This window comes from Molossus molossus, unplaced genomic scaffold (assembly GCF_014108415.1).
Source record: "Molossus molossus isolate mMolMol1 unplaced genomic scaffold, mMolMol1.p scaffold_m16_p_2, whole genome shotgun sequence".
NCBI lineage: Eukaryota > Metazoa > Chordata > Mammalia > Chiroptera > Molossidae > Molossus > Molossus molossus.
The window spans coordinates 96944495-96970731 of NW_023425355.1; positions in this window are offsets into that span (position 1 = coordinate 96944495).

The following is a 26237-nucleotide window of genomic DNA, read 5'->3' on the forward strand; positions in this document are numbered from 1 at the left end:
CAGCTTTTTTCAATAAATTACAAAAACTCGCGGTTATAGCTACTTTTCCACAATAGTAATTGGCTCCTAAATCATTTAAATGGTGTTAGGGGAAGTTCCGAAAGTCTAAAGTCTAAATTCAGGGTCGATTCTGAAGAACTGACGAGTAGCCTTATCCAAATTCATAAGAGCTTTAATAGGAGAAACTTACATACACGGGTAAAGCAGCTGCTTCCAGTAGTGGCGGGCCGGGAGTAAATCCACGCCCTTCCCAGGACAGGATCTCTTTTTTATAGGGGGTTAATAGTAAAAGCATATGGTGGGTAGTCACATAGACCACCAGAAAGAACAATGCATTCCTAAGTTGACAGATTCAGGCAGTTATCACATGCTATACATTCATTATCCTCCTTCCTGGGGGCATGATGTTTATCTTGGGGTAGCATTCTGGTTTTCTGGGTAGTCAGCCAAGCCTGAGGCTACAGAGAGTTAAAAAGTCACAGAAGGTTAAACAGAGTCCAACATTTCCCAGACACCTTTACTGCTGAAACCATGCGTCATCTCTGAGTTCCCCTACAAATGGCAACACTACTAAAAATCCTACCTCCACAGATACAGACAAATCCACAAATTTTCCAGAAAATTTCTTGTGCAGGGTTGTCTGAAGGAAGACCAAAAGGGGTGACTGAGAATTAAAAGTACTTATTTTCATATTCAAGAAAGGAAATGACTGTGCTTTGGCCAAAGCCCCAAGTTGTGAACAAGTAACCACCATTATTTAGTGATAACTTTGTATCCGTGATAACATATATTAACATGCTCTGATAATCAGACAATCAGCAACAGCCCCATTCCATCAATGATAGGCCCAAGTTTCCGAAAGTCAATCAGAAAAATCCAGTCCTGAAAGTCAGCCAACCAGTGCTAAAACCCCTCTGAAAGTCAGACAATCAGCAACAACCCCACACTTCTGGACAATAACCAATCAGAAAGAGCTCACTCCAGCTGCCTGTTCTGAAGGTTGCCGGTGGACAGAAGCCTTAACTGCAGCAAGCCCAGGAAGAGGCTGGAAGTACATCAGTGCCTTCATGCTCCTGCTTCTCTACATCTGCCCATCCCTGCATGCCCTGTTCCCCAAAACCTTCCTAAAGCACTGGTTTATTGCAGAAAACTGCACCTTAGAAATACATCTCTCCCTTACAGAAAAAAAAAAGGAAGTTCATCTTTTTTGCATCAGATGTCAAGCTTAATTATTGTTAGTTCACAAGTTCGCAGACCTTTCCAACAGCTCAACTTCTTTTTACGGTTAGCTATGAATTTGGGCTTAGAATGACACATACCTTTTAATTCTTGTGGTGATTGCTATTATCTGGTTTTATTTGTGTATATTTGAATCCCAAAATGCCAAAAGACAAAGTGTAAATTTCAGGATAAAATTTCTGAACAGTACACATTTATTAAATGAGGCAAAAGTCCTTTAGGAGGTTTTGGGGCAGTATGCAATTGTTCATTCGGTATCAAAAAGTGGTTTGAAATCAGATATAAGCCAGCATGTAACAGCTAAGCACAAGAGATATATAATTTTCTCAATTAGTACCAAAAAAAGTGATAAAATAACAGATATTTGATTAATAGAAAGTTAAATGAAGATAAATAATCACAGCAGAAGTTTTAATGCTCTTCTACTCAGTATCTCATCATGTCTTTCAGCTCTATTATGGTTTGAACATACTGCTACCAGAAGTAATTTCTGATTCCAAAATTGAGAGCAAATTTTCAAGTGCCAATATGAAACATACTGCAATAATCTAAAATGTGACAGCTACATTTAATATTACAGAAATTATCAAAGATCTAAATTCCTCACCTTTTTGCAGCAGAGCCACTGATGCACGAACTCACAATGTAGAATAACTTACCTTTGCTTGTGCAATATTTTTCTTGGAAAAGAGGCCGGTGAGTAAAATCTCTTCCAGATCTACAAGAGCAAGTTTTTGCAGACTCTCTTATTGAGTTAAAATTTAATGAGGAAAAAAATGTACCACTTTTGGTGGAGATAATACAAATCAAACTTTGGTGGATAAAGTTTGGATAAAGATACAGACAACATTTATTCAAACTTGAAGCAAAGTAAGACTGATTCTAGGAAAACTGTCCTACGCATATTCTGCATAACAATACGCAAAAAGTATGTAATGTCCTTTCTATTGACGTCAAAGCAATTATCATGATATTGTTCTTTTACTTTGGCATTTATACTGCTCAGATTGAGCAATTAAATAATTTTAAAAATTTTGGTGGCATCCAAAAATCTGTTGGCTCTTTACCAAATGCAGTTGAGAGAATCCTCAGTTCATTTGAAGCACTTAAATTATACTTTAATTCTGAAGAAAGGCTCCCAAAATCCCTGTTGACTATTATAAAACACACTGAGTGATGCCTATTTATTTCTTGTTCATAATTGTCAATATCTCTTTCGCAATAGGATTTCAGATTGAAAGAAGAGCAGTGTTATTGAAATAATCATTGCTTAAAGGGACTAGATTACACTCTTTCTTTTTCATTTAAATTTATTTCTATAATAGTTTACATTCAATACTATTTTGTATTAGTTATAGGTGTACAGCATAGTGCTTAGACAATCATATGCTTTACAAAGTGTTCCCCCTGATATTTGCAGTACCCAGTTGGCACCATACATAGTTACTACAATATTGTTGACTATATTTCCATTGCTGTACTTTACATCCCCATGACTATTTTGTAACTACCAATCTGTACTTCTTAATCCTTTCACATTTTTCACCCGGTCTCCCAACTCCATCCCCTCTGGTAACCATTAATCTGTATTCTGTATCTATGAGTCTGTTTGTGTTTTGTTTGTTTTTTTATATTATTCTTTAGAGTCCACATATAAGTGAAATCATATATTTCTCTTTCTCTGACTTATTTCACTTAGCATAATACTCTCCATGCTGTCCATCAAAGCTGTCACAAATGGTAAGAGCCCATTCTTTTTTGTGGTTGAGTAATATTCCATTGTATATATGCACCATCACTTCTTTATCCACTCATCTATTGATGGGCACTGGGGTTGTTTTCATAGCTTGACTATTGTAAATAACACTGCAATGAACATAGGGGTGCATATATACTCTTGAATTTGTATTTTGGGATATATACCCAGAAGTGGAATGGCTGAGTCATAAGGCAGTTTCATTTTCTACTTTTTGAGGAACCTCCATACTGTTTTCCATAGTGGCTGTACCAACCTGAATTCCCACCAACAGTCACAAGAGTTCCCTTTTCTCCACATCCTCCCCAACATTTGTTGTTTATTAATGATAGCCATTCTGATAGGTATGATGTGATATCTGATTGAGGTTTTGAATTGCATTTCTGATGATTAGTGACATTGAGCATCTTTTCATATGTCTGTTGGCCATCTGTATGTCCCCTTTGGAGAAGTGTCTATTCAGGACCTTTGCCCATTTTTTAATTGGATTGTTTGTATTTTTGGTGTTGAGATGTATGAAGTTTTTTGTTTTTTTTTCTACTTTCAACTGATTTTTTAAAATTAATTAATTTATTTTTGTTACAAATGTTTCTCCTTCTCCCCCCCACTGATTCCCCCTCCCCCTCCCTCTCTGCCCTGTCCCCAGCTTTGTTGTCCATGTCCATTGTTCATGCATACATGCATATAAGTTCTGTGGTTTATCTCTCCCCACCACCCCCTCTTCTGAGGATTGTCAGTCTGTACCCCACTTCCACGTCTCTGGGACTACCCCATTCCTCAGACTGTTATGTTCATTATATTCCACAAATAAGTGAGATCGTGTGATACTTGTCTTTCTCTGTTTGGCTTGTTTTGCTTAGGATAATACATTCCAGGTCCCTCCATGTAGTCTCAAAGGATAAGAGATCTTTCTTTCTTACAGCTGCATAGTACTCCATTGTGTATATGTACCACTGCTCTTTTATCCTTTTGTCTACTGATGGACACTTGGGCTGTTTCCAGATCTTAGCTATTGTAAATAGTGCTGCTACAAACATGGGGGTACATATATTCTTTCTGATTGGTGTTTCAGGCTTCTTAGGGCACATTCCTAAAAGTGGGATCATTGGATCAAATGGAAGTTCAATTTTTAGTTTTTTGAGGTAACACCATATTGTTTTCCATAGTGGCTGCACCATCTGCATTCCCACCAGCAGTGCAATCTATTTTATTCTTACCTGAGGATACGCTTATTGATTTGAGAGAGAAAGGAAGGGAGGAAGGGAGAGAGGGACAGAGAGACAGAGAGAGACATTGATATGAAAGAGAAGTGATCGCTTGCCTCCCACATGCATCTTAACTGGGGATTGAACCTGCAACCTAGGTATGTCCTCTGACCAGGAATACAGCCCACAGTCTTTTGATGTATGGGATGATGCACCACCCATCAACTGAGCCACCTGGCCAGGGTTGTATGAGTTTTTTGTAAAATTTTGGATATTGACCCCTTATCAGATGTATCATTGGCAAATATGTTCCCCTATTCAGTGAGTTGTCTTTTCATTTGGTTGATGGTTTCCTTTGCTGTGCAAAAACTTTCTAATTTAATGTAGTCCCTTTTGTTTTTTCGTCTTTTGTTTGCCTTGCCCAAGGAGATATATCAGAAAAAAATATTGCTAAGAAACGTCCAAGATTTTACTGTCTATGTTTTTGATAGGACTTTATACTTTTGACTCTTAGATTTAAGTATTTAATCAATTTTTATTTTATTCTTGTATATGGTCTAAGAAGGTGGTCCATTTTCATTTTTTTATATATATATCTGTTCAATATTCCCAGTACTATTTGTTGAATAGACTCTCTTTATCCTATGGTACATTTCTGCATCTTTTGTTCAAATATTAATTGACCATATAGGTATAGGTTTATTTCTGAGTTCTCTATTCTATGCTTCTGTTTCATGCCAGCACCATGCTGTTTTGATTACCATGGCCTTGTAACATAGTTTGATACCAAGTGGCATGATTCCTCCAACTTTGTCTTCTTTCTCAAAATTGTTGTGGCTATTTGGGTTTTTTTGTGGTTCCATATAAATTTTTTGATTATTTGTTCTAGTTCTGTGAAATATGTAATTGGTATTTTGATGAGAACTGTGTTAAATCTATAGATTGTTTTCAGTAGTATGAACATTTTAATGATGTTAATTCCTTTTATCCATGACAATCATATATGCTTCCATTTATTTGTATCTTGTTCAATTTCTTTATTCAGAGTCTTATAATTTTCTGAATTCAAGTATTTTACATCCTTGGTTAAATTTATTCCTAGGTATTTTATTTTATTTTTATATAATGGTAAATGAGGTTATTTTCTTAGTTTCCCTTTCAGAAACTTCATTATTGGCGTATAAAAATACAACCAATTTCTGGATATTTGCTTTGTATCCTGCTATTTTACTGAACTCATTCGTCAGTTTTAGTTGTTGTTTTTTTTGTTGTTGGTGGTGGTGGTGGTGTTTTTTTGTTTTTTTGTTTGTTTGTTTGTTTTTGGTGAAATCTTTCGGGTTCTCTCTATATAGTATCATGTCATCTACACATGACAGTTTTACTCCTTTCTTTTCGCTTTAAATTCCTTTTATTTCTTCTAGTCTAGTTGCTGTGGCTAAAACTTCAGTACTACAGTGAATAAGAGTGTTAAAAGTGGACATCCCAACCTGGCCAGTGTAGCTCAGTGGTTGAGCATCAACCCATGCACCAAAAGGTCACTAGTTCGATTCCTGGTCAGGGCACATTCCCAGGTTGTGGGCCAAATCCCTGGGGGGAAAGGGCATGGAGGAGGCAGCCAATCGATGTTCTCATGTTATCACTCATTGATGTTTCTGTCTCTCATCCTTCTCCCTTCCTCTCTCTCTAAAAAAAAAATCAATAAAAAATTTTTCTTTTAACTGGACATCCCTGTCTTGTTCCTGATTGTAGGGGAAATGCTTTCAGTTTTTCCTTGTTGAATATTATATTAACTGTGGGTTTATCATATATGGCCTATATTATGTTAAGGTATGATCCCTCTATTCCCACTTTGCTGAGAGTTTTTATCATAAATAGGTGTTGGAGATTTTCAAGTGCTTTTCTGTACCTATTGATATGATCATATGATTTTTATCCGTCATTTGGATTATGTGGTGTATCACATTAATTTTTTGTGTGGATATTGTATGAACCTTGCATACTAGGAATAAATCTCACTTGATCATAGTGTATGATCTCTTTAATGTGTTTCTGGAATTAGTTTGCAAATATTTTTATTGGTTTGTTTTTTGTTTTTATAAATTTTTTATTTTTTAAATTAATTAATTAATTTTTGTTACAGATGATTCTCCTTTTCCCCCAAAGTTTCCCCTGTCCCCCTCCCTCGCTGCCCTGTCCCCAGCTTTATTGTCCATGTCCATTGCTCATACATACATGCATATAAGTTCTGTGGTTTATCTCTTGCCCACCACCCCCTCTTCTGGAGATTGTCAGTCTGTACCCCACTTCCACGTCCCTGGGACTACACCATTCCTCAGACTGTTATGTTCATTATATTGCATAAATAAGTGACATCATATGATACTTGTATTTCTCTGTTTGGCTTGTTTCGCTTAGGATGATACATTCCAGGTCCCTCCATGTTGTCTAAAAGGATAAGAGATATTTCTTTCTTACAGCTGCATAATACTTCATTGTGTATATGTACCACAGTTTTTTCATCCATTCGTCCACTGATGGACATTTGGGCTGTTTCCAGATCTTAGCTATTGTAAATAGTGATGCTACAAACATGGGGGTACATATATTTTTTCTGGTTGGTGTTTCAGTATTCTTAGGGTACATTCCTAAAAGTGGGATCACTGGGTCAAATGGAAGTTCAGTTTTAAATTTTTTGAGGCAAAACCATATTGTTTTCCATATTGGCTGCACCAGTCTGCATTCCCACCAGCAGTGCACTAGAGTTCCCTTTTCTCCACACCCTCACCAACACTTCTTGTTTAATGATTTGTTGATGGTGGCCATTCTGACAGGTGTGAGGTGATACCTCATTGTTGTTTTAATTTGAATCTCTCTGATGATTAGTGATGTTGAGCATTTTTTCATATGTCTCTTAGCCATTTGTATGTCCTAATTGGAGAAGTGTCTATTTAGTTCCTCTGCCCATTTTTAATTGGTTCTTGGTCTTCATTTTGTTGAGTTGTATAAGCTCTCTCTCTCTCTCTCTCTCTCTCTCTCTCTCTATATATATATATATATATATATATATATATATATATGATATTAACCCTTATCTAATATATCATTGGCAATTATGCTCTCCCATACAGTGGATTGTCTTTCCATTTTGATGATTGTATCTATAGATGTGCAGAAGCTTTTGAGTTTGATGTAATCCCGTGTGTTTATTTTCTCCTTTGTTTCTGTTGCCGTAGGTGATATATCAGTAAAAATTCTGCTGCGTATGATGTCTGAAATTTTGTTGCCTACAGTTTCTTCTAGGATTTTTATGGATTCATAAGTCACATTTGAGTCTTTTATCCATTTTGACTTTATTTTTGTGTGTGGTGTAAGTTGATGGTCTAATTTTCCCAACACCATTTATTAAAGTGGCTGTCTTTACTCCACTGTATGCTCTTGCCACCTTTGTCAAATATTAATTAAGCAAATTGCCTTGGGTCCATTTCTGGGTTCTCTGTTCTGTTCCACTGGTCTATATGCCTGTTCTTGTGCCAGTACCAGGCAGTTTTGATTACAGTGGCTTTGTAGTATGACCTGAAATATGGTAGTGTGATCCCTCCTACTTTGTTCTTTTTCAAGATTGCTGTGGCTATTCAAGGTCTTTTTTGGTTCCATATGAACTTTTGAAGTATTTGTTCTAGTTCTGTGAAGTATGTCATTGCTATTTTGATGGGGATTGCATTGAATCTATAGATTGCTATGGGTAGTATGGACATTCTAATGATGTTGATTCTTCGAATCCATGAAAAAGGTATGTGCTTCCACTTTTTTATCTTTCTCTATTTCTTTTTTCAATGACCTGTAGTTTTCTGTGACGAGATCATTTATTTCCTTGGTTAAGTTTGTTCCTAAGTATCTTAATTTTTTTGCTGAGATGGTATATAAGATTGTTTTTTTAGTTTCTCTTTCTGTGAGTTCATCATTGGTGTATAAGAATGCCATCGATTTCTTGACATTAATTTTGTATCCTGCTATTTTGCCAAATTCATTTATTAAGTCTAGTAAATTTTTCATAGAGCCTTTGGGCTTTTCGACCTATAGTATCATGTCATCTGCGAATAATAACAATTCCACTTCCTCCTTTCCAATTTGGATCTCTTTTATTTTTTCTACCTGTCTGATTGCTGTGGCTAAGACTTCCAGTACTATGTTAAAAAAGAGTGGCAAAAGTGGGCATTTTTGTCTTGTACCCATTCTAAAGGGAAATGCTTTCAGTTTTTGCCCATTGAGTATGATGTTGGCTGTATATCTTTCATATATGGCCTTTATTATGTGAAGATATGATCTCTCTATTCCCACATTGCTGAGTGTTTTTATCAGAAATGGATGCTGGATTTTGTCGAAGGCTATTTCGGCATCTATTGATATGATCATGTGGTTTTCATTCTTCATTTTATTTATGTCATGTATCACATTTATTGATTTGCAAATATTCTACCAGCCTTGAATCCCTGGATGAATCCCGCTTGGTCAGGGTAAATAATTTTTTTGGTGTATTGCTGGATCTGATGTGCTAGTATTTTCTTCAGGATTTTGGCATCTATGTTCATCAGGGATATTGGCCTGTAGTTTTCTTTCTTTGTAATGATTTTTTCTAAGTTTTGGAATTAGAAATATGCTGGCTTCATGAAACACATTTGGAAGTCTTCCTTCTTCTTGAATTTTTTGAAATAGTTTAAGGAGAATGGGTGTTAGTTCTTTTTTGAATGTTGGGTAAAACTACCTTGTGAAGCCATCCGGGCCTGGGCTTTGTTTGGTCGAAGAGTCTTGATTACATCTGCAATTTCCTTAGTTGTTCTTGGTCTGTTCAAATTTTCTATCTTGTCCCGGTCCAGTTTTGGGAGACTATGTGTTTCTAGCAATTTGTCCATTTTGCTTAGATTGTCATATTTGTTGCCGTATAATTGTTCATAGTAGTTGTTAACGATCTTTTGTATTTCTGTGGTGTCAGTTGTTAATTCCTCTCTTTCATGTCAGATTTTTTGTATTTGGGTTCTCTCTCTGTTTCTTGGTGAGTCTAGATAAGGGTCCATCAATCGTGTTTATCTTTACAAAAAACCAGCTCTTTGTTTCATTGATCCTTTGAATTGTTTTTTTGGTCTCCATGTCATTTATTTCCCCTCTGATCTTTACTATTTCCTGCCTTTTACTTGTTGTGGGGTTTCCATTGTGTTTGCTCTCTAGTTCTTAAGGTTGTGGGGTTAGATAGTCTATCAGAGATTTTTCTTTTTTCTTGAGGTTGGCCTGTAGTGCTATGAACTTCCCTCTCAGAACTGCTTTCGCTGCATCCCATAGATTTTGTGTTGTTGTGTGTTCATTTTCATTGGTTTCCAGGAAGTTTTTAATTTCTTCCTTGATCTCCTCGGTAACCCATTCGTATTTTAATAACATGCTATTTAGCCTCCATGTGTTCAAATGTCTTTGCATGATATTGTTGCAACTGATTTGTAGTTGCATGCCATTGTGATCTGAGAAGATGCTTGATATGATTTCAATCTTTGTGAATTTGTAGAGATTTAGTTTGTATTCTATCATGTGGTCTATCTTTGAGAATGTCCCATGTACATTTGAGAAGAATGTGAATTCTGTAGTTTTGGGGTTTAATTCTCTGTAGATGTCTATGAAATCCATTTGGTCTAGTGCTTCAGAGTCTCTGTTTTCTTGCTAGTTTTTTTGTCTAGAGGATCTATCCAGTGATGTCAACGGGGTGTTGAAGTCCCCTCTATGATTGTATTGCTATCGATTTTTCCTTTGAACTCTTCCAGAAGAGTTTTAATATATTTTGGTGCTCCTATATTGCGTGCATATATGATTATCAAGGTTATATCTTCCTGTTGGATAGATCCTTTCAATATTATGTAGTGGCCTTCTTTGTCTCTAGTTATGGCCTTCATTTTGAAATCTATTTTATCAGATATGAGTATTGCTACCCCAGCTTTTTTTCTCTTTACATTTGATTGGAAGATTTTTTTTCCCATCCCTTCACTTTCAACTTATGTGAGTCTTTTGTTGTGAGGTAGGTCTCTTGTAAACAACCTATAGATGAGTCATGCTTTCTTATCCAATCAGCTACTCTGTGTCTTTTTATCCGAGCATTCAATCTATTTACATTTAAGGTGATTATTGATATGTATTTATTTATTGCCATTTTTGTTTAGTGTGGTTATATTTTTCTTCCTATTTCCCTGCTAATTACAGTAGTTCTTTTAACATTTCTTGTAGTGCTGGTTTGGTGCTAATGTATTCTCTTAGCCTTTTTTTTTTTTGTCTGGGAAGCTCTCTAATTGACCTTCTATTTTGAATGATAGACTTGATGGGTAGAGTAGTCTTGGATTCTGATCCTTGTTTTTCATGACCTTGATTACATCATGCCATTCCCTTGTGGCCTGTAGTGTTTCTGTGGAGAATTCAGCTCATAACCTTATGAGGGTTTCTTTATAGGTAACCTGTTGCTTACCTCTTGCTGCTTATAGGATTCTCTCTTTGTCTTTAATTTTTGGCATTTTGATTACTATGTGTCTTGGTGTGGGCCTGTTTGGGTTCTTTTTACTTGGGGCTCTCTGTGCTTCTTGATCTTGAATTCCTTCTTCCTTCACGAAATTAGGGAAGTTTTCTCTCATTATTTCTTCAAATATATTCTTTAACACTTGCTCATTTTCTGATTCTTCAGGGACTCCTAAGATGCAAATGTTAATAAGTTTCCAGTTGTCCCACAGTTCTCTTAAGCTGTCTTCCTGGTTTTTAATTGTTTTTTCCTTTTCGTTTTCTGATTGGTTGATTTTTTCTACCCTGTCTTCTAATTCACTGATCCAGTCATCGGCTTACTCTACTCTATTGTTTAGACCTTTCAATGTGTTCTTTATTTCTGATATGTCATTCTTCACTTCTTCTTGGTGATTTTTAATTTCCAACTGGTTGATTTTTCAACATTTCTATGTCTTTACTCATGGTGCTCATGTCCTTACACCTGTTGTTTAGCTTCCTCAAGATCATGGCTCTGAATTCTAATTCTGTTAACTTGCTTAACTGCACCTCATTTATCTCATCTTGGTAGAGGTCTCTTGTTTTTTTCTTTTGGCTTTTGTTTCTGTGTTTCACCATTTTGGCTCTCACAGTGGGCTTTGGAGGCTGCCATATTTTCCCTGTGGGTGTTGATGTTCTGTTGTTTGTGGCTCCTTCTCCTGGGTTTCGATTAATCAGGGTGGACCCACGTTAAACTCCACTGTCAAGTCTTAGTTTCCTGGATAGAGTTGCTAGCCCAGGGATGGTACAGTTATCCTCTAGCTTTTTGCTTGGAGGCTATCAGTAGAGGTTACCTGAAGAGTCTTGGCTTCTCAGTTGAATGAAAAACTCTCTCTGGTGCTCTGAGTAAGGGGATTTTCAAAGGGTGGGGCAGATGGTGGTTGTTAATGAGCCTCAATTTGCATTTCAATGACCACCTAGTGGGGTTGAATCTCCAAGGGAGGGGCCGCTGCCTCGCCCTAGAGCCCTGGGAAGGAGTAAGATGACCACTGTCTGGATGGCCGCCAGTCAGCCAAAGTTCTGACGACCCTCCAAATCCCGAGTGTCCCCACCCAGTTCAATTCCAGTCTGCCCTCCCTCTGCCGGCGCCCAAGGTAAGTGGCTGTGGCTATTTTAGCCTCTGTCCAGGTTCTGTGCTTGGGAGTTTAACCCTGAGGGTGCTGCTCACAGCTAAGGCCGCTGTTGACCACCGTGGGCTCCCAGCCTCCCTCTTACATCTCCGCAAGCCTACTAGGATTGTGTTAGTGTCCTTGATTATGTGGTTTTCCAAGCTGCTTTTCTGTTGCTTTTTCCTGACAATTTGTCTTTATTTTCATGTAATTCCAGTTTGGTCCTTGGAGATGGTCTGTGTAGCTTCCATTCACTCTGCTGCCATTTTGGAAAATCCTTGTTCCTGTTCTTAAGGGAAATATTTTTAATTTTTGCTCATTGAATATGATGTTAGCTGTAGATCTTTCATATATGGGCTTTATTATGTCGCAATAAATCCCTTTATTTCCAGATTGCTGAGCGTTTTTATCAGGAATGGGTGCTGGATTTTGTTGAATGCTTTTTCAGCATCTATTGATATGATCATGTGGTCTTTATTCCTCATTTTCTTTATGTGGTGTATCACATATATTGATTTGCAAATATTGTACCAGCCTTGCATCCCTGGGATGAATCCCACTTGGTCATGGTGAATAATTTTTTTTGATGTATTGCTGGATTCGATTTGCTAGTATTTTGTTCAGGATTTTGGCATCTCTGTTCATCAGGGATATTGGTCTGTAGTTTTCTTTCTTTGTAGTGTCTTTTTCTGGTTTTGGAAGTAGAATTATGCTCGCCTCATAAAACTAGTTTGAATGTCTTTGTTCTTCTTGAATTTTTTGAAATAGTTTGAGGAAAATCTATATTAGTTCTTCTTTGAATGTTCATTATAATTCCCCTGTGAAGCCGTCTGGGCCTGGGCTTTTGTTTGCTGGGAGAGTCTTGATTACCTCTTCAATTTCTTCTGTTATTGGTCTGTTCAAGTTTTCTATATCTTCTTGGTTCAATTTTTGGAGAATGTGTGTTTCAAGAAATTGGTCCATTTTGCTTAGATTGTCGAATTTGTTTCTGTATAATTGTTCATAACATTTGTTAACAATCTGTTGTATTTCTGTGGTGTCAGTTATTATTTGTCCTCTTTCATTTCTGATTTTGTGTATTTGGGTTCTCTCTCTTTGTTTCTTGGTGAGTCTAGCTAAGGATCCATCAATCTTGTTTATCTTTTCAAAGAACCAGCTCTTTGTTTCATTGATCCTTTAAATTATTTTTTTAGTCTCCATGCCATTTATTTCGCCTCTGATCTTTACTATTTTCTTCCTTCTATATGCTCTGGGATTTTCTTTTTGTTTTCTTTTTAGTCCTCTAAGTTGTGAGGTTAGATAGACTGTTAGAAATTTATCTTGCTTCTTGAGGTAGGACTGTAGTGCTATGAACTTTCCTCTCAGAAGTACTTTCGCTGCATTCCACAGATTTTGTGTTGTTGTGATTCGTTTTCATTGGTTTCTAGAAAGTTTTTAATTTCTTCCTTGATCTCCATGGTAACCCATTCATTGTTAAATAACATGCTATTTATCCTCCATGTTTTCAAATATCTGCATGTTTTAATTGCAGTTGATTTCTAGTTGCATGCCTTTGTGATCTGAGAAGATGCTTAATATGATTTCAATCTTCTTGAACTTGTACAGACTTAGGTTGTGTCTTAACATGTGGACTATCATTGAGAATGTCCCATGTGCACTTGAGAAGAATGTGAATTCTGCAGTTTTGGGGTGTAATTCTCTGTAGATGTCTATGAAATCCATTTGATCTAGTGCTTCATTTAGAATCTGTGTTTCCTTGTTAATTTATTGTGTAGAAGATCTATCCAGTGATGTCAGCAGGGTGTTGAAGTCCCTGCTATAATTGTATTTCTGTCGATTTCTCCTTTGAAGTCCTGCAAAAGATTTTTAATATATGTTGGTGTTCCTATGTTGGGTGCATATATGTTTACCAGGGTTATGTCTTTCTGTTGGATAGATCCTTTCAATATAATGTAGTGGCCTTCTTTGTTTCTAATTATGGCCTTCATTTTGAAATCTACTTTATCAGATATGAGTATTGCTACCCCAGTTTTTTTTTTTATTTCCATTTGCTTTAAAGAATTTTTTTCATCCCTTCACTTTCAGTCTATGTGTATCTTTTGTTCTCAGGTAGGTCTCTTGTAAACAACATATATTTGAGTCATGCTTTCTTATCAAGTCAGCTACTCTGTGTCTTTTTACTGGCGCATTCAAACCATTAATATTTAAGGTGATAATTGATATGTACTTAATTATTGCCATTTTTGTTTAGTGTGGTTCTATTTTTCTTTCTATTTCTTCTACTAATTACAGCAATCTTTTTAGCATATCTTGCAGTGCTGGTTTGGTGTTAATATATTCCTTAGCCTTTTTTTTTTTTTGGTCTGGAAAGCTCTTTATTTGACCTTCTATTTTTAATGATAGTCTTGCTGGGTAGAGTAGTCTTGGATTCAGATGCTTGTTTTTTATTACCTTGCTTACTTCATGCCACTCCCTTCTGGCCTGTAGTGTTTCTGTGGAGAAGTCAGCTGAGAGCCTTATGGGGTTTCCTTTGTAGGTAACCTGTTTCTTATCTCTTGCTGCCTTTAGGATTCTCTCTTTGTCTTTAATTTTTGGCATTTTAATTACTATGTGTCTTGGTGGGGGCCTGTTAGGGTTCTTCTTACCTGGGTCTCTCTGTGCTTCTTGAACTTGAATGCCTTCTTTCTTTACAAAGTTAGGGAAGTTTTCTGTCATTATTTCTTCAAATATGTTCTCTAACCCTTGCCCATTTTCTTCCTCTTCGGGGACTCATATAACGCGAATGTTCTTACATATCCAATTTTCCCACAGTTCTCTTAAGCTATCTTCCTGGTTTTTTTTTTATCATTTTTTCCGTTTGGTTTTCTGATCAGTAGATTTTTTTCTACCCTGTCTTCTAATTCACTGATCCGGTCTTCAGCTTCCTCTACTCTGATGTTTAGTCCTTCCGATGTGTTCTTACTTTCTGCTATGTCATTCTTCATTTCCACTTGGTTGGTTTTCAATGTTTCTTTATCTTTACTCATGGTGCTGATGTCCTTACTAATGCTGTTGAGCTTTCTCAAGATCATGGCTCTGAACTTTACCTCTGATAATTTGCTTAGCTGCATTTCATTGAACTCATCTTCAACAGAGTTCTCTTGTTGTTTCATTTGGGATTTGTTTCTTTGTTTCACCATTTTGGCTATCTCATTGGGTTTTGGAGCCTGCCTAATTTTCCCTGTGGTTGTTGGTGTTCTGCTGTGTGTGGCTCCCTCTACTGGGTTTGGATAAGCCTGCGTGGGCCCACATTAAACACCACTGTCAAGTCTTACTTTCCTGGGTAGATTTGCAAGCCCAGGAAAGGTTCAGTTATTCTCTAGCTTTTTCCTGGTTGCTAGTAGTCTGTTACTCAGTGCCTTGGAATGTAGTCCTGGTGGTCTGCCTCAGAGGATTTCAAATGGTGGGATAGATGCTGGTTGTTAATGAGCCTCAATTTTTATTTCTGTGGTTCACTGGGGAAAGGCTGAATCTCTGAGCATGGGGGGGGGGGTGCTGCTTTTCCCCACAGCTAAGGGAAGGAGCACACTAGCCACCGTCCTTTGTGGCCACAACTCAGCAAAAACTCTGAGTGCTCTCCAAATCCTGGTTGTCCCCGCAGACTTCCAGCTCACTGTTCCCTCCCTCTGCTGTAGCCCCCACATTAGTGGCTGTGGCTATTTTAGCACTCTGTCCTGACTCTCTGGGCTGTGGAGTGGGCTTGATCTTTATTCCCCAAGGGTGCTGCTCACAGCTAAGACTGCTGCTGTCCATGGACTCCCAGCCCACCACCCTCTTGTGCCTCTGCAGATCCTACCAGTGTCCCTGGTTATATTGTCCTGTGTTGCTTCTTTTCTGTTGCTTTTTCCGAGGATTTGTTTTCATTTTTGTTGTAATTCCTGTTTGGTCCTGGGAGATCATCTGCATGGCTTCTATTCACTCTGCTTCTTTTTTCACATCCTCTAAGCCTATCTTGTGCGCAGCTGGGTCGCACAGGCCATTCTCGTGCCCTTACACCCTGCAGGTCCCGCTGGTAACTCGATGGCACCGTCCCTCTGGGGACCCTGCTCTATGCCTATGTTATGGGCTCCAGGGTTGCACAGGTCTCTCTGGTGCTTCAGAACCTCACAGATCCCATGGATAACAAGATTGTGCAGTCCCTGCTGGGTGGCACAGACCTCTCTGGTGCTTCAGCACCCTGCATATCCCATGGGTAACTGGATGGCACCGTCCTTGCTGGGTCTCACAGGCCTCTCTGGTACTTCAGCACCCCACAGGCCCAGTGGGTAATTAATTGTGCAGTCCCTGCTGGGATGCACAGGGCTCTCTGGTGCTTCAGCACCCCACAGGTCCTGCGTGTAATTGGATGGTACAGTCCCTGCAGAGTCGCAGGGGCCTCTCTAGTGCTTCAGCAACCCGCAGGACCCGCAGGTAACTCAATCGCACAGTCCCTGTGGGGTGCACAGGTCTCTCTGGTGCCCCCGCAACTTGCAGTTCCTGTGGGCAGGCAGCTTGATTACATCAGTCTCTCTGGGGCTCAGGCTTCCCACTTCACTTGTGAGATACTGGACCGCACAGGCCTCTGTGCAGGCCCAGGTCCTTCCGCTGGTGGCTGGGGAGTGCTGCTGCCCCGTGGGCCTCAACTTCTGCTCAGCTTTTGCTGTAGATTTTGGGGATAAGTCTCATCTGCTGGTCTGTGCTTCTGTTGCCTGGGGATGAATTTATGCTCTCCAGCCTCTGTTGCAGGGGGTATTTCTGGACTCTGATTAGGCTGCTACTATGGGAGATGGTGCTGGGCTCCAGGCTGTCTGTGGCTTCTGCAACTGGAACCTTGGGAGCTCCACTACTGTGCACTGGTTTGTGTTGACACAGAGTGTCCACTGGTCCAATGGTGCCAGGTGTACTGATGGATTCAGGTTGCTGGTAGTAGCTGCTCCCACTGCCTCCTCCCAGGGAAACCCAGGATCTTCCAAAATGGTGGGACCTCCCCGCAGCACAGAAAGAAGCACCCTGAAGGGCCGCTTACCATGGTTGCAGGCTGCTCCCTGCCACAGCACAGGAACCTCCTGCTCCGAGTCTCTGCACTGCTCGGGTTTGGTCGTCCACCTTCACATCCACTCACACTCTCCCACTCACTCACCCTCCTTCTGGACCTGCCCTCAGCCATCTTCCAAATCTCTCTCTGTCCATTTTATAATTGGGTTCCCTGTCTTACTTTTGTTGAGTTGTATGAGCACTCTATATATTTTGGAAATTACCTAATGCATCATTGGAATCCCTTTCCATTTTGGTGGTTGTATCTTTTGCTGTGAAGAAGTTTTTAAGTTTGATGTATTCCCATGTGTTCATTTTTTCCTTTGTTTCTCTTGCCTTAGGTGTTGTACCAGTGAAAATTCTGCTGCATATGATGTCTGAGATTTTGTTGCCTACAGTTTCTTCTAGAATTATTATTGATTCACAAGTTACATTTAAGTTTTTTATCCATTTTGAGTTTATTCTTTTGTATGGTGTGAGTTGGTGTTTTAGCTTCATTTTTTTTGCAAGTAGCTATCCAATTTTCCCAACACCATTTATAAAAGAGATTGTCTTGACTCCACTGTATGCTCTTGCCACCTTTGTCAAATGTTAATTGAGCATATTGTCTTGGGTCCATTATTGGGTTCTCTGTTCTGTTCCATTGATTTATCTGCCTGTTGTTGTGCCAGTACCAGGCTGTTTTAATTACAGCGGCTTTGTAATATAAACTGAAATCTGGTAATGTGATCCCTCCAACTTTGTTCTTCTTTTTCAAGATTGCCGTGGCTATTCGAGGTCTTTTTTGGTTCCATATGAACTTTTGAAGTGTTTGTTCTAGTACTGTGAAGTACGTCATTGGTATTTTCATGTCGGATTGCATTGAATCTATAGATTGCTTTGGGTAGTATGGACATTTTAATGATGTTAATTATTCCAATCAATGAACAAGATATATGCCTCCATTTTTTATCTTCTCTATTTGTTTTTCCAATGGCCTATAGTTTTATGTAAAGAGGTCCTTTACTTCTTTGGTTAACTTTATTACTAGGCATCTTAATTTTTTTGCTGCGATAGTAAATGCCATTGTCTTTTTAGTTTCTCTTTCTGTGAGTTCATCATTGGTGTATAAGAATGCCATCAATTTCTTGATGTTAATTTTGTATCCTGCTACATTGCCAAATTCATTCATTAAGTCTAGTAGATTTTTGATGGAGTCTTTAGGGTTTTCTATGTACAATATCATGTCATCTGCAAATAACAACATTTCACTTCTTTCTTTCCAATTTGGATCTCCATTATTTTTTCTTCCTGTCTAATTGCTGGGGCTAAGACTTCCAATACTATGTCAAATAACAGTGGCGAAATTGGGCATCCCTGCTTTGTTCCCGTTCTTAAGGGAAATGCTTTTAGTTTTTTCCCATTGAGTATGATGTTGGCTGTAGGTTTTTCATATACGGCCTTTATTATGTTGAGATATGATTCCTCTTTTCCAACATCCCTGAGCATTTTATCAAAAATGGGTGCTGGATTTTGTCCAATGCTTTTTTGAGCATCTATTGATATCATCATGTGATTTTTATCTTTACTTTTGTTCATGTGGTGTATCACATGTATTGATTTGCGAATATTGTACCATCCTTGCATGCCTGGAATTAAACTCACTTGGTCATGATGAATAATTTTTTTTATGTATTCCTAGATCTGATTTGCTAATATTTTGTTAAGGATTTTGGCATCTATGTTCATCAGAGATATTGGTCTATAGCTTTCTTTCTTTGTAGTGTCATTTTCTGGTTTCGGAATTCGGATTATGCTGGCATTATAAAATGAGTTTGGAAGTGTTTTGTCTTGTTGGATTTTTAGGAATAGTTTGAGGAGAATGGGTATTAGATCTTCTTTGAATGTTCGGTAAAACTCCCTCGTGAAGCTGTCTGAGCCTGGGCTTTTGTTTGCTGGGAGTTTCTTGATTACATCTTTAATTTTCTTAGTTGTTATTAGTCTGTTCAAGTTTTCTATCTCTTTCTGGTTCAGTTTTGGGAGGCTATGTGTTTCTAGAAATGTGTCTATTTCTCCTAGATTATCCAATTTGTTGGCGTATAATTGTTCATAGTATGTTTTGATGATCCTTTGTATTTCTGTGGTATTAGTTGTAATTTTCTTTCATTTCTGATTTTGTGTATTTGGGTTCTCTCTTTTTGTTTCTTGGTGAGTCTAGCTAAGGGTCCATCAACCTTGTTTATCTTTTTGAAAAACCAGGTCTTTGTTTCATTGATCCTTTGAATTGGGTTTTTTTTGTTTGTTTGTTTGTTTGTTTGTTTGTTTATTTGTTTGTATTGTCTCTATATTCTTCATTCCGGCTCTGATCTTTACTACTTCCTTCTTTATATTAGCTCTGGGGTTTTCTTTTTGTTTGCCTTCTAGTTCATTAAGTTGTGAGGTTAGCTAGTCAATTAGAAATTATTCTTGTTTCTTGAGGTAGGACTGTAGTGCTATGAACTTCCCTCTCAGAACTGCTTTCTCTGCATCCCACAGATTTTCTGTTGTTGTGTGTTCAATTTAATTGGTTGCCAGGAAGTTTTAAATTTCTTTCCTGATTTTTTTGGTAACCCATTCATTGTTTAATAACATGCTATTTAGCTTCCATGTGTTCAAATGTCTTTGCATGTTCTTGTTGCAATTGATTTCACGTTTTGTGCCATTATGATCTGAGAAGATGCTTGATATGATTTCAATCTTCTTGAACTTGTAGAGACTAGTTTGTGGCCTAACATGTGTTCTATCTTTGAGAATGTCCCATGTGCTCTTGAGAAGAATGTGAATTCTGTAGTTTTGTGATGTAATTCTCTGTAGATATTTATTAAATCCATTTTATCTAGTGCATCATTTAGAGACTCTGTTTTTCCTTGTTAATTTTTTGCTTAGAGGATCTATCCAGTGATGTCAACAGGGAGTTGAAGACCCCTGCTATGATTGTATTGCTGTCAATTTCTCCTTTCAAGTCCTCCAGAAGATTTTTAATTTATGTTGGTGCTCCTATATTGGGTGCATATATGTTCATCAAGGTTATATCTTCCTGTTGGATAGATCCTTTCAATATTATGTAGAGGCCTTCTTTGTCTCTAGTTATGGCCTTCACTTTGAAATCTATTTTATCAATTATGAGTATTGCAACCCCAGCTTCTTTTTTCCTTTCCATTTGCTTGGAAGATTTTTTTTAATGCCTTCATTTTCAACCCATGTGAGTCTTTTGCTGTGAGGTGGGTCTCTTGTAAACAACATATATATGAGTCACACTCTCTTACCCAATCAGCTACTCTGTGTATTTTTTTTTTTATCCTCATCCAAAGACATTTTTCCAATTTTTTGTTCAGATAGAGTGGGAGGGAGAGAGAGACAGAAACATCGACATGAAAGGGACATGTTGACTGTTTTCCACCCACACTACCAAACCAGTTCTTGGGACAAACTGCATCCAAGGTACGTGCCCTTGGCAGTAACCCAACCTGGGTCTCTCTGGACTGCAGGCCGATGCTCTAACCGCTGAGCAAAACTGGCCAGGGCTACTCTTTGTCTTTTGATTGGAGCGTTCAGTCCATTTACATTTATGGCTATTATTGTTATGTACTTATTTATTCCCATTTATGTTTATTGTGGTTCTATTTTTCTTCCTATTTCTTCTACTAATTACAGCTGTCCTTTTAACATTTCTTGCAGTGCTGGTTCAGTGCTAATGTATTCCCAGAGCCTTTTTTTTTTTGTCTGGGAAGCTCTTTATTTCACCTTATATTTTGAATGATAGCTTGCTGGATAGAGTAGTCTTGGATTCGGATCCTTGTTTTTTATTACCTTGATTACTTCATGCCATTCCCTTCTGGCTTGTTTCTGTTGAGAAGTCAGCTGACAGCATTATGGGGTGGGGGGTTCCTTTGTAGGTAACCTGTTACTTATCTCTTGTTGCCTTTAGGATTCTCTTTGTCTTTAATTTTTGGAATTTTAATTTTTATGTGTCTTGGTGTGGGTCTGTTTGGGTTCTTCTTACTTGGGGCTCTCTGTGCTTCTTGAACGTGAATGCTTTCTTCCTTCATAAGTTAGGGAAGTTTTCTGTCACTATTTCTTCAAATATAGTCTCTAACCCTTGTTCATTTTCTTTTTGTTCTGGCACACCTAGGATGTGAATATTGTTAAGTTTCCAGTTGTCCCACAGTTCTCTTAAGCTGTATTCTTGTTTTTTATTAGATTTTTCCTTTTGGTTTTCTGATTGGTTGATTTTTTTCTACCCTATCATCTAATTCACTGATCCGGTCCTCAGCTTCCTCTACTCTGCTATTTAGTCTTTCCAATGTATTCTTTATTTCTGATATGTCATTCTTCATTTCTTCTTGGTGGTTTTTAATTTCCAACTGGTTGATTTTCAACATTTCTATGTCTTTACTCATGGTGCTCATGTCCTTACGCCTGTTATTGAGCTTCCTCAAGATCATGGCTCTGAAATCTAGTTCTGTTAACTTGCTTAACTGCACCTCATTTATCTCTTCTTTGGTAGAGGTCTCTTGTTCTTTCATTTGGATTTGTGTCTGTGTTCCACCATTTTGCCTATCACAGTGGGCTTTGGAGCCTGCCAAACTTTCCCTGTGAGTGTTGGTGTTCTGCTGTTTGTTGCTCCCTCTCCTGGGTTTGGATGAGCCAGGGAGGACCCAAGTTAAACACCACTGTAACGTCTTACTTTCCTGGTTAGAGTTGCTAGCCCAGGATATGCTACCGTTATCCTCTAGCTTTTGCCTTGAGTCTATCAGTAGAGGTTACCTGAAGAACCTTGGCTTCTCAGTTGAATGAAAAACTCTCCCAGGTGCTCAGAGTAAGGGGATTTCCCAAGGGTGGGGCAGATGCAGGTTATTAATGGGCCTCTATTTGCATTTCAATGACCCCAAGTGGTGTTGAGTCTCTGAAAAAAGGGCTTCTGCCTCTCCCCAGAGCCCTCGGAAGGGGTGAGATGACCACCGTCCTGTGTGCCTGTAACTCAGCAAAAGCTCTGAGCGCCCTCCAGATGCTGAGTGTCCCCACACAGTTGCAATCAAGACTTCCCTCCCTCTGACAGAGCCCAAGTTGAGTGGCTGTGACTATTTCAGCCTGTCCCATCTCTGAACTGTGGAGCCTCTTGGAACTTTAACCCGAGGGCACAGCTCCCAGCTAAGGCGGCTGCTCACAGCTCAGGCCTCTGCTGTCTGTGGGCTCCCACCTAAGGCCTCTGCCAGGGCTGCTGCTCCCAGCTAAGGCTGCTGCCAACCGTGGGCTCCCAGCCCCCCTCTTGCGTTTCCACATGCCTACCAGGATTGAGTCAGTGTCCCTGGTTATGTGGTCTTCCAAGCTGCTTTTCTATTGCTTTTTCATGACGATTTGTCTTTATTTTCATTGTAATTCCAGTTTCGTCCTGGGAGACGGTCTGTGTAGCTTCCAGTCACTCTGTCGCCATTGTTTTCTCCCTCGGCATTTGTTTCTTTGTTTCACCATTTTGGCTATCTCAGTGGGCTTTGGAGTCTGCCAAATTTTCCCTGTGGGTGTTGGTGTTGGCTGTTTGTGGCACCCTCTACTGGGTATGGATGAGTGTGGGAGGACCCACGTAAACTCCACTGTCAAGTCAGCTTTTCGGGCAGAGTTGAAAGCCCAGGAATGGTTCAGATATTCTCTAGCTTTTTGCCTGTAGGCCATTAGTCACGGTTACTTGAAGAGCCTTGGCTTATCAGTTGAATTAAAAACTCCCACAGGTATTCAGCATAAGGGGATTTTCTGAGTGTGCAGCTGATTCTGGTTGTTAATGAGCCACAATTTTCTTTCTTTTTTTTTTTCGTAATTCCTTTTTTATTAATTAATTTTTGTTACAGATGTTTCTCCCTTTTCCCCACTGATTTCCCCCTCCCCCTACCTCCCTGCCCTGTCCCAAGCTTTGTTGTTCATATCCATTGTTCATGCATACATGCATATAAGTTCTGTGGTTTATCTCTCTCCCACCAACCCCTCTTCTGGGGATTGTCAGTCTGTACCCCACTTCCACGTCTCTGGGACTACTCCATTCCTCAGACTGCTATGTTCCACAAATAAGTGAGATCATATGATACTTGTCTTTCTCTGTTTGGCTTGTTTCACTTAGGATGATACTTTCAAGGTCCCTCCATGTATAAGAGATCTTGCTTTCTTATAGTTGCATAGTACTCCATTGTGTATATGTACCACAGCTTTTTTAACCATTCTTCTACTGATGGACACTTGGGCTGTTTCTATTTTTTTTCTTTTTAATTTTTTATTTATTTTCTTTGTTACAGATATTTCACTTTTTTACCCCATTGGAACCCCCCCTACCCACGCCACCCACACCCCATCTGCGGCTTAGTTGTCCATGTCCATTGGTCATGCATACATGCACATAAGTTCTGTGGTTTATCTCTTCCCACCCCCCCCCCCTCTTCTGAGGGATGTCAGTCTGTGGCCTACTTCCATGTTTCTAGGCTTACCGTATTCCTCAGATTGTTATGTTCATTATATTCCGTATATAAGTGAGATCATGTGGTATTTGTCTTTTTCTGCTTGGCTTCTTTCACTTAGGATAATAATTTCCAGGTCCCTCCATGTCGTCTCAAAGGATAAGAGATCTTTCTTTCTTACCGCTGCATAGTACTCCATTGTGTATATGTACCACAGCTTTTTTATCCATTCGTCTACTGGTGGACACTTGGGCTGTTTCCAGATCTTAGCTATTGTAAATAGTGCTGCTATGAACATGGGGGTACATATATTCTTTCTAATTGGTGTTTCGAGTTTCTTAGGGTATATTCCTAGAAGTGGTATCACTGGGTCAAATGGAAGTTCAATTTTTAATTTTTTGAGGTAACACCATATTGTTTTCCATAGTGGCTGCACCAGTCTGCATTCCCACCAGCAGTGTATTAGAATTCCCTTTTTCTCCACACCCTCGCCAACACTTGTTGATTGATGATTTGTTGATGTCGGCCATTCTGACAGGTGTGAGGTGATACCTCATTGTTGTTTTAATTTGCATCTCTCTGATGATTAGTGATGTTGAGCATTTCTTCATATGTCTCTTGGCCATTTGTATGTCCTTTTTGGAGAGGTGTCTATTCAGCTCCTCTGCCCATTTTTTAATTGGGTTCCTTGTCTTCCTTTTGTTGAGTTATATGAGCACTCTCTATATATTGGAAATTAACCCCTTATCTGATACATCATTGGCAATGATGTTCTCCCATACAGTGGGTTGCCTTTCCATTTTGATGATTGTTTCTTTTGCTGTGCAGAAGCTTTTTAGTTTGATGTAGTCCCATGTGTTCATTTTTTCCTTTGTTTCTGTTGCCTTAGGTGATGTATCAGTAAAAAATTCTGCTCCATATGATGTCCGAAATGTTGTTGCCTACATATTCTTCTAGAATTTTTATGGATTCACGGGTCACATTTAAGTCTTTGATCCATTTTGAGTTTATTTTTGTGTATGGTGTAAGTTGATGATCTACTTTCATTTTTTTTTGCATGTAGCTGTCCAATTTTCCCAACACCATTTATTAAAGAGGCTGTCTTTACTCCACTGTATGCTCTTGCCACCTTTGTCAAATATTAATAGAGCGTATTGCCGTGGATCCATTTCTGGGTTTTCAGTTCTGTTCCACTGGTCTATATGCCTGTTCTTGTGCCAGTACCAGGCTGTTTTGGTTACAGTCGCTTTGTAGTACAACCTGATATCTGGTATTGTGATCCCACCTACTTTGTCCTTCTTTTTCAAGATTGCTGTGGCTATTCGGGGTCTTCTTTGGTTCCATATGAACTTTTGAAGTATTTGTTCTAGTTCTGTGAAATATGTCATTGGTATTTTGATGGGGATTGCATTGAATCTATAGATTGCTTTGGGTAATATGGACATTTTAATTATGATAATTCTCCCAATCCATGAACAGGGTATGTGCTTCCACTTTTTTATATCTTCCTCTATTTCTTTTTTCAATGACCTGTAGCTTTCTGCAAATAGGTCCTTTACTTCTTTGGTTAAGTTTATTCCTAGGTATCGTAATTTTTTTGGCGCGATGATAAATGGGATTGTTTTTTCAGTTTCTCTTTCTGTGAGTTCATCATTGGTGTACAAGAATGCCGTTGATTTCTTGACGTTAATTTTGTATCCTGCTACTTTGCCAAATTCATTTATTAAGTCTAGTAGATTTTTGTTGGAGTCTTTAGGGTTTTCTATGTATAATATCATGTCATCTGCAAATAATGACAGTTTCACTTCCTCCTTTCCAATTTGGAACCCTTTTAGTTTTTTCTTCATGTCTGATTGCTGTGGCTAGGACTTCCAGTACAATGTTAAATAAGAGTGGTGAAAGTGGACATCCCTGTCTTGTTCCTGTTCTTAATGGAAATGTTTTTAGTTTCTTTCCATTGAGTATGATGTTGGCTGTAGGTCTTTCATATATGGCCTTTATTATGTCAAGATAGGATCCCTCTATTACCATATTGTTGAGCGTTTTTATCAGAAATGGATGCTGGATTTTGTCGAATGCTTTTTCAGCATCTATTGATTTGATCATGTGGTTTTTATTCTTCATCTTATTTATGTGGTGTATCACATTTATTGATTTGCGAATATTGCACCAGCCTTGCATCCCTGAAATGAATCCCACTTGGTCATGGTGAATAATTTTTTTGATGTATTTCTGGATCCGATTTGCTAATATTTTGTTCAGGATTTTGGCATCTATGTTCATCAGGGATATTGGCCTATAGTTTTCTTTCTTCGTAGTGTCATTTTCTGGTTTTGGAATTAGAATTATGCTGGCCTCATAGAAGGTGTTTGGAAGTCTTCCTTCTTGAATTTTTTGAAATAGTTTGAGGAGAATGGGTGTTGGTTCTTTTTTGAATGTTCGGTAAAACTCCCCCGTGAAGCCATCTGGGCTTGGGCTTTTGTTTGCTGGGAGAATCTTGATTACCTCTTCAATTTCCTTAGTTGTTATTGGTCTGTTCAAGTTTTCTATCTCTTCCCTGTTCAGTTTTGGGAGACTGTGTGTTTCTAGAAATTTGTCCATTTCGCTTAGATTGCCGAATTTGTTGCCATATAGTTGTTCATAGTAGTTGTTAACAATCTTTTGTATTTCCGTGGTGTTGGTTACTTCTCCTCTTTCATTTCTGATTTTGTGTATTTGGGTTTTCTCTCTTTGTTTCTTGGTAAGTCTAGCTAAGGGTCCATCAATCTTGTTTATCTTTTCGAAAAACCAGCTCTTTGTTTCATTGATCCTTTGAATTGTTTTTTTGGTCTCTATGTCATTTATTTCTGCTCTGATC